This window comes from Protopterus annectens, chromosome 17.part0, assembly GCF_019279795.1.
Source record: "Protopterus annectens isolate FY-2018-M chromosome 17.part0, PAN1.0, whole genome shotgun sequence".
Classification (NCBI taxonomy): Eukaryota; Metazoa; Chordata; order Ceratodontiformes; family Protopteridae; genus Protopterus; species Protopterus annectens.
This window is the reverse complement of record NC_056751.1, coordinates 214,210,318-214,229,252: the sequence shown is the minus strand read 5'-3', so window position 1 is coordinate 214,229,252 and position 18,935 is coordinate 214,210,318.

Genomic DNA, 18,935 nt, shown 5'->3' with positions numbered 1-18,935 from the left:
CTATAGAGGGTATGATATCCAAGAAATATTCAGATGCCACCACAATTGCCTTGGGTATGAAGGCCTGGATGGCACAAAGCACAAGTTTTGTGAACATTTAAACCAAGTCTCATTAATTTCACAGACATAGATATATTGTAAATGGAGGAGACTCTCAAGCAGGAATTTTGATGTTGAGACTTCTGGCATTGAAGTGGACCATCACAATGTGGTCCTGTTTTTGATTTGATGTGCTAATTATGTCAGGAATGCCCTACGCATATGTGTGAAGGAATGGGGGAAGTTGTATTATTGCCTAAATTGATTTTAAGATTGGAGTTTAAGGGCAATTTTCCATTTCTGCTTAATGGCAGATGTTACTTTTAGTGTTAAAACAGCAATATCATTATTATGAATCTGTAGCTATTATATGCATTTATATTTAACACAGAAATGCAGAACTGAGTCAAACAAGAAAAAAGAGGATCGAAACCCAATCTCAAACTTCACTGCTGCAGTCACAGACTGAAGGAGAGCTCAGTTCATGTGCCTCAGATGGTCTCTTTCATTATTCAATGTTGGGGTAACCTGTAGTGGTAGCTTGCTTAAATATGCTCAGAAATGCATTTTAATCATCCTAGTTGCTCTAAGTACTATACAAGTTATCTGGATATCCACTGGACTAGTTTCTGCATGTATGTCTTTATATTTATTCAGGAAGTTATATCTCATGAGCTCTATCATAACTCAGTGAACCTACTCAAAAGCTTTATAGTTACTCAAGAAAAAGAAACACTTTGACATTTAAGACATAGTAGTGAATGGGATGCTGTAGATCTATGGTGCCTGAAGACATCTCTCCATCTTCATCTGTGTGTGTGTGTGTGTGTGTGTGTGTGTGTGTGTGCGTGCGTGTGCGCGTGCGTGCGTGTGTGTGCGTGTGTGCGTGTGCGTGTGTGTCCATGTGCATGCATGTGTGAAGGGAGGTTGTGTATTTTGGGTGAAGTTGTTTTTAAGACTGCAGTTTGAGAGTCACGCCCCAGGCTATCAGCAGTTTTTATAATTTGATGTCATTCGTATGGACCCACAGAGATTATCCATATTTCAAATAGTGTGATAAAGAATAAATACAAAAATAAAAGGAAACATATTTTCTCTCTGTGTCTCTGTGGAGGAAATGAATTATCCCATGATTCATTCCAATCCACTGATATTGTTTATCTAAAGACCTAAAGAAAGCCCAATGTATAGCTGTATTTTGATGCAGTTGAATTTAGTTTCCCTCTGAAATGATTCTCCAGTAGGCATTCTAATACTAAAGCATACTGTAGTACTAGCTGTCTTCTTTATATAGAAATATCATACTCTGAATATGGTTCCAGCAAAATTACAGTGAATTATTTGAATCTAGATGAACTTACAAGGCATAAACTCCATTGAGCAACATAAAAATAATGCCTATGAAACAGAACCTCCTAGTGTAAGTGTTTTTTTTTTGGGGGGGGCAAGTCTCCCTGCTTTCCCAGGTGGGATGACAAGCCCCAACCCCTAAACATAAATATGCTAACTCTATGGTTACCTAGTCACAAAAAAAGAGTAACATTTCCTAAAACACAGGAATCACTGCCAGGACACACTTACAAACTTCCCCAACAGTGATTTCCTATAGAAAACAGCCATTGGCATTCTATCTAGTGACATCTTGTGATTCAGACACTTAATGGTCAAGGAATGTCATGTCTGCTACCTGTAGATATACCAGCATAAACCTCACTTGCTGATTGTGTGCTCTACCTCTGTTCTACATCTCCGTTTTCACTCTGAGAATATGCTGACAATTAAACAAATCAGATGCCTTTACGAATTTAAGAAAACTGTCCCTTAATACAACCTACAAAAGTCTACCTTCCCATAGTTTCAGCATGCTGACAGGAAGTCGTGATCACAATATCACTACTTTTTGAGAAATTGTGCTTAGTCTGTGCAAGAAATCCACATCTATTATATCTTCTAAAAAGTATTTCGGACATTCCTTATGTCTATCTTTTTGCAGAACAGCCAACAGCCCCAAACTAAAGATACTGATCTGTAATTCCCCACAGGTCTTGACTAACAGTTTAAATAGGGGACTCCTGCTGGCAAACGTTTGCAGCTGTGGAAATGTAAATATCCAATAACAGAGCTTCGTAGTATAAACATGTATGTTAACATGGCCTTTCCCCTTAATCAGAGATATGCAGGACAAATCCTATCTGCTTCCAAGTTCCCCCTCCCATGAGAAAGAATAAAACATTAAAAGTGGTTTGTTGAACTACATCTAGAAGAGAAATATGCAAGAAGTTTAAATGAGTTGTTATCTGTGCAACAATTTATATCAAATTAAATATTTAGGAATTATTTGTACACTAAATCTGCATACCAAACAAGCTCAATGTGGAGGTGTGCTTTCTTATGGAAGGGATATAATACAGATTTCATGCTATTACTGTTGCATTTTTATGGTCATCTCCACTGTGAAACATCCTTGAACAAAATAACAGCTGTATACTGTACCTCAGAAACTAATGCCGTAATCTGCCAATGCTGAAAGATGTAAAAATGACTCATTCATTTTATAAGTTATGATCAACAGTTGTTCCAAAGCACCTGTTCACTTTCTCAGTAGTGTAACTGGAGTTTCTGTGTGAAACAATCATTAGCTATTTTGTGAGTCAGGCTCTGTGCCGAACAACTGCATATCATGGCACTCAAATTAGTTTGCATGTAGGATATGATCAGTCATCACATCTGTGCAGGATGGTACATTGATCTATGCAGGAGGTATGCCAGCTTTATACATTTCTTCCTGTAGGGCACATAGTAAGAAATGCAATTTGCAAACCACAGATGTTAAAGTCACAGCTATTCTGTTTGTTACATTTTTAGCTACAGTCTGCAAATGCTAAACCATACTAAGCAATACATAAGTTTAATAGCATGTGAATTCTACTGTTTGCACAGGCAGATGGGAAAAAACACATAGGTCATACATCTGCTGAAGGAAATAAATTAAGATTGGCTTTGCACAGTAAAAAAATGGGTCTATATCACGTTGTTGAACGTTTAAAAGTTCGAACGTCATATGGTCCATTCGAACGTTTCAACGATTGTCATACAGTGTAGAATGGGAAGACTTCCCTTTCTGCACTCTAGTGCTATCTCGGAGTTGGTATATTTAAACAGCGGGGGTGTGAGGGGCACAGCCCACCACTTGGGGGATGCAGGGGGTCTTGCCCCCTGCTTAAACCGTTAGGTAGGTTTTTTTCTCTGGTTTCTTTTATTTTTTTTTATTGCATTTTCAAACTTTTAAAAGTTTGATCATATGGTGTTGACCATATGACGTTTGAACTTTTAAAAGTTTGATTATGTAATATAGATGCAAAAAAAGAAGGCACATCTTCATTCTTTCTGCCCTTTCCTTGCAAGGTCTCAGCTGGAAAAACTGTTAAGGTGTATCTGGCATGTGCATTGTCGTGTCCTGCATAACACACCTATCAGCTGAGTGAATGTAGAATACTGTGCATACCTTGTGGATCTGTAGATTCAAGGATTGCAGAATGTTATAAGTAAAACTTTTTGTCTGCAGCTATAGAAAACCTATAATCATCAGCATTTAAATGAGTGTTGCTTGCCATATTTGTATGAGTGCAATATGCAGCTCTATGTACCAGAGTTGATTTTCAAATGATAAATATTTTAACTGCAACAATGAAAAGCTATTTAAGGGAACTTATATTTTACACTGTTAGAATATTTCTTTTCATCACTATTGTCAGGTAAAAAAGTAGCGGTGAGATGCACATTCACTAGTTTGTATGGTATATTTATTTTTTCTTCACATGCCAAGCACTGACATAGCAACAAAACAGTTTATGAAATCTACTAGGGATGAGCAGTGTGTGTGTTTGGACACAGTGAATCGAAACATGTCCTCTGGATCTTTGATTGCCTGAGACTGTAGGAAGGATTGTTGTGTTGAAGGTATTGAAAAACCCTTCTCACTGATTATTAACATAACTCAGAACATATTCTTTTCCCTGAGTGCATTGATTCATATTTGGTTATATTAAAATATATAACTCTGAAGGAGAGGGTTGACGCTTGCATAAAGCACAAACAAAAGACAGAGCAGTGCTTGTTTTTATCAAAGTAATACGAATATGAAAAATACTGCATTTTTTAAGGCGATGAGTGAAAGAGAGCAACCAAAGAACTCCTACTATTGTAAAATGAAACAACAGACAACCACTGAAGCACAGATGAAAGAGCCCCCAACATCACAGAGAAACAGCACCTTGGTGATACAACATTAAACACAGTTTTGAACTTGCTTCTACCTGCTTTACCTAACCCAGTTAGGCAACTGCACAATTAAAAAACAGTTCTAAAATCAGTAAACAAAGGATACTCAGTTCTGATGAACTATAAAGCAAGTCCCCCCAAAATTCTAAGTCTTTCAATTTACTGCATGTGCCCCATTAATCAATGCTAGAGCAGTAAGGGCATCAGAGACTGTGGATGTAGCTTTTACTAGGAATCCACCACGTCTGCATTTAGTCACTGCAGTCAGGGATAAAAAGACACAATGGCCACTGTCCGCTGTTTAAATGACAAATACAGGGACTACAAAACTGCAAAGGCTAAAGAAATGTACTCCCTCCTACTCTTCCAGCTGTCAATAAAATTGAAATTGGTGATGGTCAAAAATGCAGATATGAAAAGCACAACACTCTCCATCCAGTTAAGATAAAGCTCATCTCTGACCATACTCAAGCACAATTTTGATCTCTGGATGGGTAATAGAAAATGTACCGTATTACTTCCCTCTGTATTACTAATGGAGAGAGGAAGTTCTTACATGCTGTACCTAACACAGGGGTCCCCTCAAATTATCTATGGTATGAAACCAATTATTCTTACTAGGGGTAATATGTAATTATCTACCATGGGATGCGTAAGGCCAATCTAACACCAAAGGGGTGAAACTGGCAAAGCTTAAAATGGCCTACAAGTGTGGCTGTCTTAATACTTACCTATAAATCTATGAAAAACAAAGCAGAATATTTGTAGAAACACCACGACATCTGTTCATCAGTACACATTTTTGAACCTGGGAGCATCTGCTCCAAAACAGATGCAGCTCTTCTTCAAGGAGGTGGCCATCACTAATAGGGAAATCGTGATGTAGTACAGTAATATTTCAAAATATTGTGGTAAGGTCACCTGCATCAGGAAGCTATTGCAATACAGGATTGTAATCATAGCACAAGTGCCAAAGTATAACATTGCTGACCATATACCACATATGCTCACCCCATATACATGCACACTGCATTAAAGCCATATACAGTAGCCCAACTACCCAGGGGTGTGACCGTTTGTATATTCAAAGCTTGAAACAAATGCACATGAGGGTTGAATTCATTATTCTCATATTTCAGGAGATGAGAAAAGGAGCATTTTATTGATAGATAAAGAGAAGGTAATGCATTTGGTGCTTTAATATAACATGTACGTGGCAACTACATTTAGTAATACCAAGCTGATACTCATCTCTACTGTCCAAAGCTGATATTGGCCTGTTTGTCTTGGGTAAGAAACTGCTCCCAAACAGAAGCTTGGCTGCTGTTGTGTACCCTGTTCTGCTTCTTTTGGAATATGCCTAAAAGGTCCAGCAAGGTGGCCAATGGTCTTCCTAACAGCACCTGCAGCCTCCAATGGCATGCTTTGAAAGTATTGTGTGACCAGTGAAGGTACAGTTTTGTGACTGCAGCGGTATTCCAGAATTTGATGAAAAATGCTGCTGGCAGTCATTTAATCCCATATAGGCAGCTAGAATGATTCTGTGGCCTTCTTCAAAATGAATGATGATTCAAGAACTCACAAAGTCATGACATACAGCTAGCATCTTGAAGTTCTACAGAGGTGTATATAGCAAAGTCCATATTTGTATAGCAAATACAGTGTCTCTACCATGCATGGAGATAAGATGTTGCCACTTTAACAACTACTGCAGGATCTGGCCAAAGTAAAATAAGCATCCCTTAGAAGTGAAGTAGGCATGTGCCTTTGAGTTTAATAGATGCACTTTTAAAATTGTCCACACTCATATACCAGCACTGCCCTTCTTGTTATTTGGGCATACTCAAGAGGCATTACCCAAGTGTTTCTGGCTATCTGAGTACATCAGTGGATTACTTATAAATGTTAATACTCTGGGAATGTTTAATTGAGCTGCAATATTTGAGACTGTGCTAAAACTCTGATATTGGTTATTAGGAGCAGCACAGTTAGGACATCCTTTGAGACATGATGGCACCACATTAAGAGCTGGGCAGTCTTGGTGGTCTACGTGTCAGGTAATACATCCAGTAATGTTGCTCAGGTTGAGGGGGCAGGTGAACTGCCTTATGCCTAGACTGGATAATGATTCACTTTAGACAATAGGTGCTGGACATAGCAACCATTACTTCTGTGTCCATTAGATGCAGCACATCCTGAATGATCTGGGGTTTTGTATCCCTGGGCATGGTGGGTTTACTGAGTTCTGTCTGGATGCTGTTCACCTCTTCAGGTGGTTTACATAACCTGCTGAGGTGACTTTTGGCTACCTGTACTGGAATGGGCATGTACTTAGTGTGCATTTCTTCACTGATGGGGGGGTGGGTGAGGCATTTCTCCAACAGTAAGACTTTATGTCAGTGTTTACATTGCATATCCATGTTTTTCTAGTGACCCACACTTTTGATCCTGTGTACTGTCTCCTCCTTCAGCACCACCATGCAGTGTACTGCACGCATTCAGCCTCCCATATGTGTCAGCTACGACAGTATGCTGATGCTGCCTTTGTTGGGGGCAGAAGTAGTACAACAATACTTCAGTATTTATTTTGCACCATTAGAGGTTCAGGCTGAGTAAAACCTCTAAATGTATACTGAATTTGTGCAATGCTGTTTATTTTGCACCATTAGAGGTTCAGGCTGAGTAAAACCTCTAAATGTATACTGAGTTTGTGCAATACTGTTTCTTTTGCACTATTAGAGGTTCAGGCTGAGTAAAACCTCTAAATGTATACTGAATTTGTGCAATGCTGTTTCTTTTGCACCATTAGAGGTTCAGGCTGTGAAAAACCTGTAAATGTATACTGAATTTGTACAATGCTGTTTCTTTTGTAGCAATGCTGTTTCTTTTGCACCATTAGAGGTTCAGGCTGAGTAAAACCTCTAAATGTATACTGAATTTGTGCAAGCTGAGTAAAAAAATGTATACTGAATTAACCATTAGAGGTTCAGGCTGAGTAAAACCTCTAAATGTATCTGAATTTGTGCAATGCTGTTTCTTTTGCACCATTAGAGTTCAGGCTGAGTAAAACCTCTAAATGTATACTGAATTTGTGCAGCACCATTAGAGTCAGGCTGAGTAAAACCTGTAAATGTATACTGAATTTGTGCAATCACCATTAGCAATGCTGTTTCTTTTGCACCATTAGAGGTTCAGGCTGAGTAAAACCTGTAAATGTATACTGAATTTGTGCAATACTGTTTCTTTTGCACCATTAGAGGTTCAGGCTGAGTAAAACCTCTAAATGTATACTGAATTTGTGCAATGCTGTTTCTTTTGCACCATTAGAGGTTCAGGCTGAGTAAAACCTGTAAATGTATACTGAATTTGTGCAAAGCTCCCCTTTCCTTCCTTTGGGAGGTTTACAATTTAGTGCACGTAATCCATGTAGAAGAATCAGATCAAGAAGGAGATCTGCCACAGAGAGCAAGGAAATTACTGCACAGCTACCACGTATAAACTTCAAAACTGAAGGTAAAAGCAGCAGAATACCATATTAACTATTGCATGACTAGCCATCCATAAAGCTATAAAGTCACAAAAGATGCAACCTATCCTTATCTCATCCTTCATATGCACCATTAAAGCATGCATCCGTGGCAGCCACTAGTGTATATATCAACAGCAGAACAGAGGAGATCATATGGGCAACATTGTTACCATATCAAACAAATAACAAAGTTGTGGTATTCTGCAAATGCTTTTATTAGCATACTTCTAATAATTTTGTTCATTTTGTAGTATAGTGATATAGGACAGTTTTGTGTCACCTGGTTCATTTCACTTAGGGGTAACAATATCATGTCTGTAGGGTAGTACAGAAAGTCATTAACAACATTAAAACAAAGCTGGATAGTGCCATTTACCACACGTGGACTTTGGACTTAGATGTCAGTCCTCCTGAAAACATTTACCAGTATGACACAGCTGAACACTAGAGCATGAATATGCTGTTTATGTGGGGCACAAGTCATTTATAACAACAACAAAAAAACCCTCTTTAGCAGCTTTCAGTGTTCCTGGACTTTGTCTCAGCCCTTCCTCAAAAAGTGCAGTCATAAGCAGTAGGATACAACAGTGATCACTAAATGCACCTGAAGTCTGGCTTGTGATTTTGAACAGTTTATAATCATTTGCAGATATATGGATTTTCTGAAATCGAGTTTCTTAAAGAGCAGCAGATTGAATGCTTGATAAGCAAAACTGGCATCAGTAATTATACACTACTACTGTAAACTGCTGTTATAATGTGAACCAAATTATTCTAATTTTTTTTCTTAAATGGACAACAATTAGTTTCATTTATTTAGCTTGGTCTGCTTTTTATTAGCTTATATTAAGGGCAGAGTTAGCATGAACACAGATAATTCCACATCATTCCTACTCCTAAGGTTAACTAGAACAAATGAGTTTAGTACTGCACACTGAAATTTGAAGCATGGCTGTTTACAATTTGCTGGCTTTTGATGACTTCTGTTTCCTATTTCTCTATACAGCATGCATCCCACTATAGACATTTAGTTTGGTTCATTATGTAGAAAACAGATCACAGCAGCACACATTCTACTTAACTGAGATGATGCATTTTCACCTATTAATAATGGCATATAAGCCTAATTAGAATAATACTTTATCAGTTTTTGTATGAAAAAGGAAGAAAGTGTCCATTCACATGCTTTATACTTATAAGTGCAATATTTCATGCAGTCAGGTCATCTCAACTACTGTAGTCATCAACAACTGTTTTGAGAGGCCTTGATTGACAAGAACATTTAAATAATTAGCTCAGAATGCATGCAGCATGCAACAGCATGAAACAACCCAGAACATGCCTATTGGAAGAAAAAAATCAAGTGCTTAAATAACAGTGACACATACCATCCATAGATTAATGCATTTCACTGCTCATAACAATAGTTTTTAACAGCTAAGTATAAATTATCCAAAACAAACAGACAAATTGAAATACTAGAAGTCTAAAATCAAAACTTGCCGAAAGAACTAATAGCACCTCTGAAATCTGGCAAAGTAATCCATGGAGACATTTACTTCTCAATAAGTGTTTATGCCTTACTCGAGTAGTTAGTGATACTAATCTTACACAGTTAGGAATATGTCTAAGCAGCTTAGAACAAAAACAGTATGCAATACACAGCAAGTTCTTTTATATATTGGTTATACTGTACCAGTCAAATCTGATCTAGTCAGCACGCTATACTGACATGCTGATACAAACTGTAGATGTATAATAGTTGGTATGTAGTCAGCTGTTTGCCCAACTAAATAAGAGCAGAGCTCTTTTAAAGTACAAGTTTGCCAAAACAGTGCCCTGTTCCATGCGTCCTGTTGTCTTTCAGCCTACTCTCACCACTGGATGTGAACAGAAGTACCCGTGAAAGTGTTTTCACTGCAGAAATAGGGTAAGCTTTTAAAAAGAGGAGCTTGGTCCCTGAAAAGCTCAGAAGGTAGTTGCATAGCTTGTAATAGTTACAGTATGATATGCACAGGGCCTCATCATTTAAGAAGTGGCTTGTTAGATGGGGACATCAGACTTCTGTGCAGTTCACTGTGGTGAAGGCAGAAACCACAGATGACATAACTGGTGACTAAACTGTATTGGTTTTCTTTTTGCAAATGTAATAATGTTAGTACTGTCAATACTGAAAGCATACATATTGCCTTTGATCAAATTAATGCTGCTGAATGGAGCATGCTTTCACTCAACATATGCAAGTCAATCAGATGAGTTAGATATTCCTGTGAAAAATGTTGTTTTTGGAAATAAAATCAGTGCTAAACATATACTTTGACTGACTTTACTGATGCACAGTCACCTGGCTCAGTTGCCATTATTGTGCATTGCCAAGATAAAAGGACTGCCATTTTTGTTCCAAGAGTACCTCTGCTGGCAGGAAACATGGTGCCATTAATTATTTTGTTATATTGGTACTTTTGGGCACCATTCCAAGAATGCATAATCCGTGCTGTAGGCACATATAATTTAAAATAATACGTAATTAATCTGGTCTTTGAACAACTTGTCAGTGCAGAGGACTGAGGCTAAAAGCTGTTAATTAGCTGCTTCACGTAGTCTAGCAATTGATTTCCTCAGCCTTTATTTGCTTACTGTGTGATTCTGAGCAAGTCACTTAACCAACCAATACTACGGAGCAAGTAGAGAATTGCACTAACCCTCCAGTGGTCTACTGGACAAAATGCGTAGTAACTATCTCTGAACCTATTTTGCCTGGCAGTTACTACAAATGATTAAGGCAAGAAGCTTTTAATAAATTTCCAGTAGTCCAGGGTTGATACTGTCTTCCTCCATATGCCTGCTGTGCAACTCTGAGTAAGTTACTTAACCAGAAAGTGGTCTAAGACCGTTGGGAAACTGACCTCTGCTCCTCTGTGGTCTGCTGAACCACATGCCTAGCAACTACGTATGAAGTCACACATTCAGATATCATGCCCAAAGCAGTTAACTTGCTGTGGGTTAAATGTACAGGGATTAAATCTACAGATTATTTCCTTGTAATAAGTGTTATGCTGGCAACCTGAATGCCGTGAAGTAGCCTCTTACATGTACGATACATAGTTACAGAGCAAGTGAAGTTCCAACTGCAGTTAGAAAAAAATTTAGTACTACACAGACACTAGATATAACCTCTCTGAAATCTGCTCACAAGAATGTGTTTTAATTATAATGTGGGCTGTAACAACTATTCATCTAATAACCATGTTATCCACAAGACAGAAATGCATGAAAAACTGTATAGATAGATTGCATAAGGTAGAGCATCCATTTTGCTATGTAAATGGGTGACAGTTTTGTAATACTTAATAAGGCATAGTATCTTCAACCAAAATAATGTTGACATCCACCTATTCCTCAGTCTCATCTTTACATTATGTGACTACATCGTATAAATGTGGCTTAACATTAAAAATCTGAATTGCCATTTTTTTTAATCAGTGAGTAACAATGTAATCAGACAAGTCCCTAGCAGAAGACCAGCTAAAGATGATACAGCCTGGCACCTATACATTGACTGTTTGCATTGATAGTTGTAGGTATTTGGAGTACAAAAGTGGCCAAGTCATGATACCATTCAATGTCACAAATCAGGTGCTGTAACCACATGTACAGAAGTATACTTCTGTACCTAAGCATGGCACTGAAATGTTACTAATCTCATAATTTGCTGTTAATGAAGCAGTAAAATAAACCACAAGGTTCATAGATTCATAGGTACTTACTACACTATTGATCTGCGAGGATATTGATCTGCGAGTATCTTAAGAAGCTAAGCCTTATATTCCCAGAGTACTTCTTATCCCTTATATTTTGCATATGAATAACCCAGATGTGGGCAGAACAAGACTATGTTGGTACATTTACTCGATGCCCCTATTTATGAGGGACATGGGTACTAAACCATGGGTGGCTTTCCGATTTGCCATCCATTCACCCAAATTATGTTTGTATAGCATAAGAGAACTACTTCTCTTTGTGTTTACAGAAGCATTTCTGCATAGGCCACAGAACTGTTTACAGAAACTCTATACAAGCATGTAAATAACGGTATAGAAAGAGCTGTACCAAATTGCTCTGAAATAAACATAGGACAAACTCCAAAAAGAAGTCCACTTGGTGGACCCCAGTGTAAATGAGATGAAAGGAGATCCTGTCCAAATAAAGGAATGGCTATGAGCAACAGGCAAAAAAAACTCCCTCATCAGTGTCAACAAGCAACACAGGAGACTAATCAAGTCCACCAAACAAACTTTGAAGCAAAAATAGCCTGCCAGGCTATGGATAACTATAAGTCATTTTTCAGTAATGTATGCAACCTTAAGGGGAGCACCTGAATTTGCTGACTGATAGATATATCTCCAATTTTACCACCATATTACCACCAGATTGCCTCCAGAAATACCATCTACTATTTTTTCCATAACTATCACTAAAAAACAGGTCCTCACTGTACCCTCCAAAGATAAAACACTGCAGTGATGGTTCCTAATAATATCCTAGGCTGCTTTCTAAACAGCTAGAAACATGACCTGTCAGGCCCACTAGAGTCTCTATTCAACCACAGCCTCCAGACAGGCTTCATCCCTAGGGAATAGAGAATTGCAATGTCAATCCCTCTACATAAAGGGGGACCATCAACAAACCCAGGGAACTACAGACTTATAAGTTTGACTAGCCTTATCAATGACCTGATAAACAAAGACAATAGAAATCTTCAAGTACTGGACCCATTCCAGTTTGATTTTGTTAAGGACAGATTATGCCTAATAAACCTGGAAAACTTCTTCAAGAAGATCACTGGAACCATGGATGAGGGCAAAATGGTGCATATTGCCTTCCTTGACCTGGCAAAGGCATTTGACACAATATCTCACTCAGGTATTGTAGATAAACTCACAAATTTAGGCATAAATTCCTATTGCACCTGATGGATAGCTAAATGGCTCATGGAAATGACATATTTATTTTATTTTATTTAGTTAACATTTTGTTTACAGGGAAAGTCCGACTAAACACAGGTCCTTTTTCAGTGGAGGCCCAGCAGAAAAGCTCCATGAGTAACAGTAAATTTTAATGCACACATTACAATAATCAATGAAGTATAATGTAAACAAAATGTAGTATACATAAGAAAATACAAATTTGTTACATGTTCACAACAAAATCTAGGCTTTAAACATAGCTAGTTCTATTTGTAAAGTGTGACTTATGTCAAGATATAGAGTTAAGACAGGTCGGTAGGAATAAAGGAAGTTAGGGTGGAGGAATCCACCATATCAAGAGGCCTGCTACTAATTTTATTCCACAAGGTTAGTTACTGGGGAGTCTCCTGTCAGGAATATACTTCTTTGAAGTCAAAGCAAATGCAGAGGGTCTTTGGCTGACATAATTTCCTGATGACTGCAACTTGGGTGCAATCACTGAATCCTTGAAAGATGTAGATATGCTCCAAGAGGGGCATGACACAAATAAAAAACTGGTGGCAGAATCATGGACTAAATCACTATGGAATAAATGCATATATACCCTTCCAAATTACAACACTGATAGCACTCCCCTAAGAGCAAGCCCAGTGGTAAGTGCTTGGAAACTCAAGTTGACAGTAACCTGACCTTTGATCACTATGTGGCCATGCTGATGAAAGATTCCTTCCAGTTTGCACAACTTACAAGTTTAAGCATGGCGTCCAGATCTAAGGAGATGATAGACCCACTATACTCAGCCCTCATTAGACCAATAATCAGGTACAATGTACCCTTCACCCTGTACCTGACCAGGCATTTGCAACAGCAGTACTGGCCACAGACGTTTCTCACTAAGAGAATACAGGGCATAAATAACATGTCCTATGCAGACCACCTCAGTCCCTGCCCTTGTACTCTGTCTCCTATTGGCTATTAAGGGGCACACTATGCTTAACCTCCGATCCAGCCCTGACAAGTTTTCTACACATTTGCAAAAGAAACAGCTCTAGAATTACTTGATCTAAGGATATAGACATCATATGAAAAATAAACAAAACACCTTGAAGAGACAGGTAAGTATCTCAGAGATTACTCCTTCTCTGGAACACACTCCCCATGCTTTTGACACAGACCTTTTTCCTAAGCCTATTCAAATGCAGTTTAGACCAATGGATGGAAAATCACAAATTCACCTCTTCGCATGTGGACAGAGGAAGCTTGTAGATACCCTAAAGCACAGGTATAGACCAAAGCTATTCTAATCCTTAGACGCTGATAAATGGGGAAATTGGGGCATGAATGGCTAGGTTTAAAAAAGCTCTAGGGCTGTTAGCATGGTAGCCTTTGATTAGCCTATGATCCTGTTAAGTTGTTTTCTCTGAAATTGTAGAGCTAGAGTTTGAAACAGCTGCATTTTTGTCTTCATTCTCATGTAAACAGCTCAACCATATTTGGCTCACTCACTTAGGTGTGCTACTAATATCAGATCATGCCCCTTAGCAGTTAAGGATTAATGACACTTTTTTGATTCCTTGCTGCAAGCAGAACTATCTCCACTGCTAAACATAAAGTAGCTCTAGTAATCAACTGCATGCATCATACAGTGTGTTAATGACATGACCTATATGGGTGATACTGCCTCTTTAGACCACAGTAGTAAGAACCCAGAACCATGTAACCATTTTCTAGCCAGTTAGTAAATCTGTTGGATGCAAATTTTTAACATGAAGATACTGCGAATAACACGCAAGTTGTCATTACCACACAACACTACACTAAACCTATTACAGGCAGATCAGATTGAACACAAGACCTACATATGTGAACGCTCTTAAAAATAACCTACCTAAACCACAAAGACCTCCTATGTATAAATCAGGAAACAGGTACCCTGACTAACCTCACAAACACAGAATACAGGCAGCACCCACATTATAAATTACATCTAAATAGTCACAGTGTTGTAATTCTAAAGTCCATAAGGCAAGCCACACAAACCAACATCCTAGTCAGAAGTAACTCCATTGTGAGACATGCCAATGTACTACTCACCAGATTGTACAAGGAGAGGGTCACAGTCAGCTGACAATCAAGTGCTAGTATTCACCACATCATGAAGGCACTTATGCCTTAAGCAGTATTTTGTCATGAAAATAATCATAAACCCAACCCCCAACATTTTTGGAGCAGTATCTCTGCCCTCCTCTGTCCCGGCAAAATAGACAACCTTTGCCCAGATCCTAAGTCTTCAGATCATATCTTAGCTACCCAATTCAATTCCTTCTTCATAGACGCAATAGCCAAGCTCATCACATCATTCTCTAATAACGTATCAACTCTGACATAATCGCACAATCTCAACTCTACCCCCCTCTGACACCAATGCTACTCACCCCCCTTTACCATCCAACCCATTCCTATCAATACAATAAATAAAACTCCTACAAAAATTAAAACAATGCTCTAATGCCCCAGATAACCTTCCATTTAACTACCTCAAGCTAGCTGCCAATGGCATAGCTCTTCCCACATGCATCCTAATAAATCATTCCATCTGAGAATCTTATGTACCCCTCCTCTGGAAAAAAAAGCCTTCATCATTCCCCTTCACATAAGGGGCAACAACATTGATATCTCCAATTTCTGTCCTACAACCATCCTGTCTGTTATCTCTAAAATTATTGAAAAATGTATTCACCTGCAACTCTTACCTTATCTCTTAGACAGTCAACTGCTGACCCCCACATAACATGGATTTAGACCCGGTCACAGCACAACTACTGCCCTTCTGTCCTTCCTTGAAATCATAAACCATTCTTGTGACTCTGGAAATATTGTATCTACCCTTCTTCTAGAGTTATCTAAGGCCCTCGATACTGTTCCCCATAACCTTCTCTTGTCCAAGATCGCTCAGCTCAGTCTTTCCTCCTCTTCCATCACTTGGTTTTCCAGTTACCTCTCAAATAAACAAGAAGCTGTCAAGTAGAAAAACTGTACCTCTTCCTTCCATCACTCTCTGACATGTGTTCTACAAGGTTCTATATTGGGTCCCCTACTATTTAACATCTTCATTAACAACGTTCATCAGTGTATCCCAAATGTTAAACTTACTAAATATGCAGATGACTTTACCATTATCTGCTCAGCCAAATCTCTCCCCAAACTCATGCAACTGATGCAAGATGCCTTCTCTTGCACCAAGTCATGGATGTTGAACAATCACCTAGCTCCCAATGCATCTAAAACCAAAATCATGATCTTTACCCCATCTAAAACCATCAAAATTGGCAAGAACTCCTTCTCTATAGTCAGCCAAAACACGATCCTCATAAAAATAATCCCCCATACAAAGCTTCTAGGTGTCCTTATTGACAAACAATTAATGTCTGATATTCATCTATAAACTAAAATTAAGAAAAACCACTAGAAGCTCGGAATGCTGTATCAGCAGTCATTATCTTACTCCCTCAACCAAGCATATCCTCTCTACCACCTACATCATTCCCTCTCTCTTGTATGGAGCCCCTCTCCTCACTAATCTTCAATCCACCTTAAAGTCAAAACTGTCATCCTCCTACTGGATCCAAATCCTTCTCCCACAACTGTGACACCCTTCACTCCTTGAATTGACTGGAACTCCCCACCTATCTCTCTAACATTCAACTCTCACCTGCCCATAAACTCATTTTCAAACCCTCTAACTACCCCTCCCTCTCCTCCATCCTCCCATCCTCAACATCCTGACAGATTACTCAGGTACAACAACCAGAAACTCCTTGAGGTGTAGAAACCCATACATACTCCAGGGCAACTTCTATTGTCATTCTTCCTTGCATGACTATGGAATTCTCTTCCAACCCACATTTGAATTACCCAAAATCACTCCACTTTTAAGACTTTGTTCCATTCCCATCTCTCTTCTCACTGGGAATGTTCCTGCTCTCATCCCACCTGACTCCTTCTATTTCACCACTATGTCCTTCACCCTTCCTTCTCAATACTCATCCTAACACTAGTTTCTGCTATATTCACCTTTCTTTAATTTTTCTCACTTTACCTATTCCTTAAATATCTTAGAAAATATATGTACTTGCATGCCTTGTACTCCAAAATACTTTGTTATTTTATATTTCCATAGAATGCTTTGTTATGGCACATTCCACAAATGTTTTGCTACTATTTTCTATGTCACTTTGTTTCTAATATTTTTAAATTTTGTGGTATATTTGTTAATTTTGTTGATTTTTGCTATTGTAATACTATACATGGAGCTTTTCTCTCCAGGCATCCATTGAAAATGGACTCATTTCGGCCCCATGGACTTTCCTGGCTAACAAACTGCAAATAAATAAATAAAACAAATATGACACAGTCAGAATGTAGGTAAGTATAAATGACTTGAGACCTACCACCCTGGGCTATATGAAGAGAGACATGATGGAGCTCTCAGAATATGTGTCCAAGGCATATATGAACCTACCTTAAGCAGTATTTTGTCATCACCAAGAATTATGGCACAATACAAACCAATCATTATTGACTTCAATAACTGGCTTTACTTCTGGTGTCATTCAAAGGGGATCTGATATATATCAGCCTGGGAGGAGATGGTAGACAGTCCTAAATGCTTTGCCAGAGATGCCTTACAGCTATCCTCCTATGGCTTCTGTTTGTTAGCTAAAATCTTGCCCACCCCCATAGTACCTTTTTAAGCAACACCAGACCTCAAAAGCATAGCAAAACAGAATTCAGATAACATAAAGGTATTGCAGGTCATTACTATGAGTTTTAGCAAAATCCTCCACTCCCAGGAAGCACTCCACACCATGAAAACATTGATACATGCATTGTCACAGAGACCTTGTCCAAGACTATTGAGATCAACCATCAGTTCAGGGTTTCAATCCCCAACACATGTTTGGGCCCACTGCAGTATTAAAGGTGCTAGAGGAAGAGGTGTCTCCAGATTTGTAAAGGAGTACTTCACTTTCAGACAAGTTAGATGATAATGATCTGGAACTCCTTCACTTCCAACTTATTATTAACAAGACACCTTATGACATCATGGCTAACTATAGGATCCCCTCAATGAATCCTCCACTCACAACACCTGCATAACAAGTACAGAGTCCCTATGCACTATACTAAACACCATTCTCCTAGGAGACTTTAACTTCCCCTTTTTTAACATGGAGATACATACATCCTCTAATATGTATGCCAAGAAATTTATGGACTGCATGAGGACAAACCTTCTGGACCAGCTAGTCTGCTCCCCTGCCAGGGGCGGTAAAGCCCTGGACTCGGTCCTCATTAATATAGAGAAGCTCTGTTCCCTACCAATTGTAACTCCTTCCCTGAATCAAATTGGACGAAAAATCCGTCATATTCACCTTAAGACTGAAGGCGTAAGCATCCTCCAATACATCAGTATTCAGAGACTATGCCAGGGCTAATCTACTGAAACTGAGTGAGGGCCTGGCTAAATTTAGCATCCCCTTCCAACTTGATGCCCCCACTGCTTATCCAGAATCCATTACCTCCAAATTCTGTGCACACATGAATAGTTACATTGATTCATCTGTCCCTCAACAAAGTAAATAAAACACCTAATTCAAAATTAAACCCCTATGGTGGAACCCAGCTATAAATGGGCTCTATAATTAAAGAAAAAAAAAAATCATTGCATGCAAAATAAATGCAACTCTCAAGATGAGAAAAAAAGCTTTTACTAAACTTAATAAGGAAATCTGGACCCTGGTCAAATCAACCAAAGCGAAAAACGAGGTAAAAATAGCCACCCAGGTGAAGGACAATCATAATCACAATCAATCTTTTAACTACATTAGAAACCTTAGAAAGAATACTCAGCACAGTGCACAGCTAATAGTAAATGGCATCACCTACTTGGACCCAGTGCACATAGTCCATCTTCTAGTGAATACATTTCAGTCTAACTTCACCATCCTTTTCCCTATTAGGTTCTTTGATCTCATACCCATATCTGCACCCCTCCCCCCCAAATGTCTAATGAGCAAGTGTTCAGGGAACTATTAAAGACCAAAAACATGTTTCTC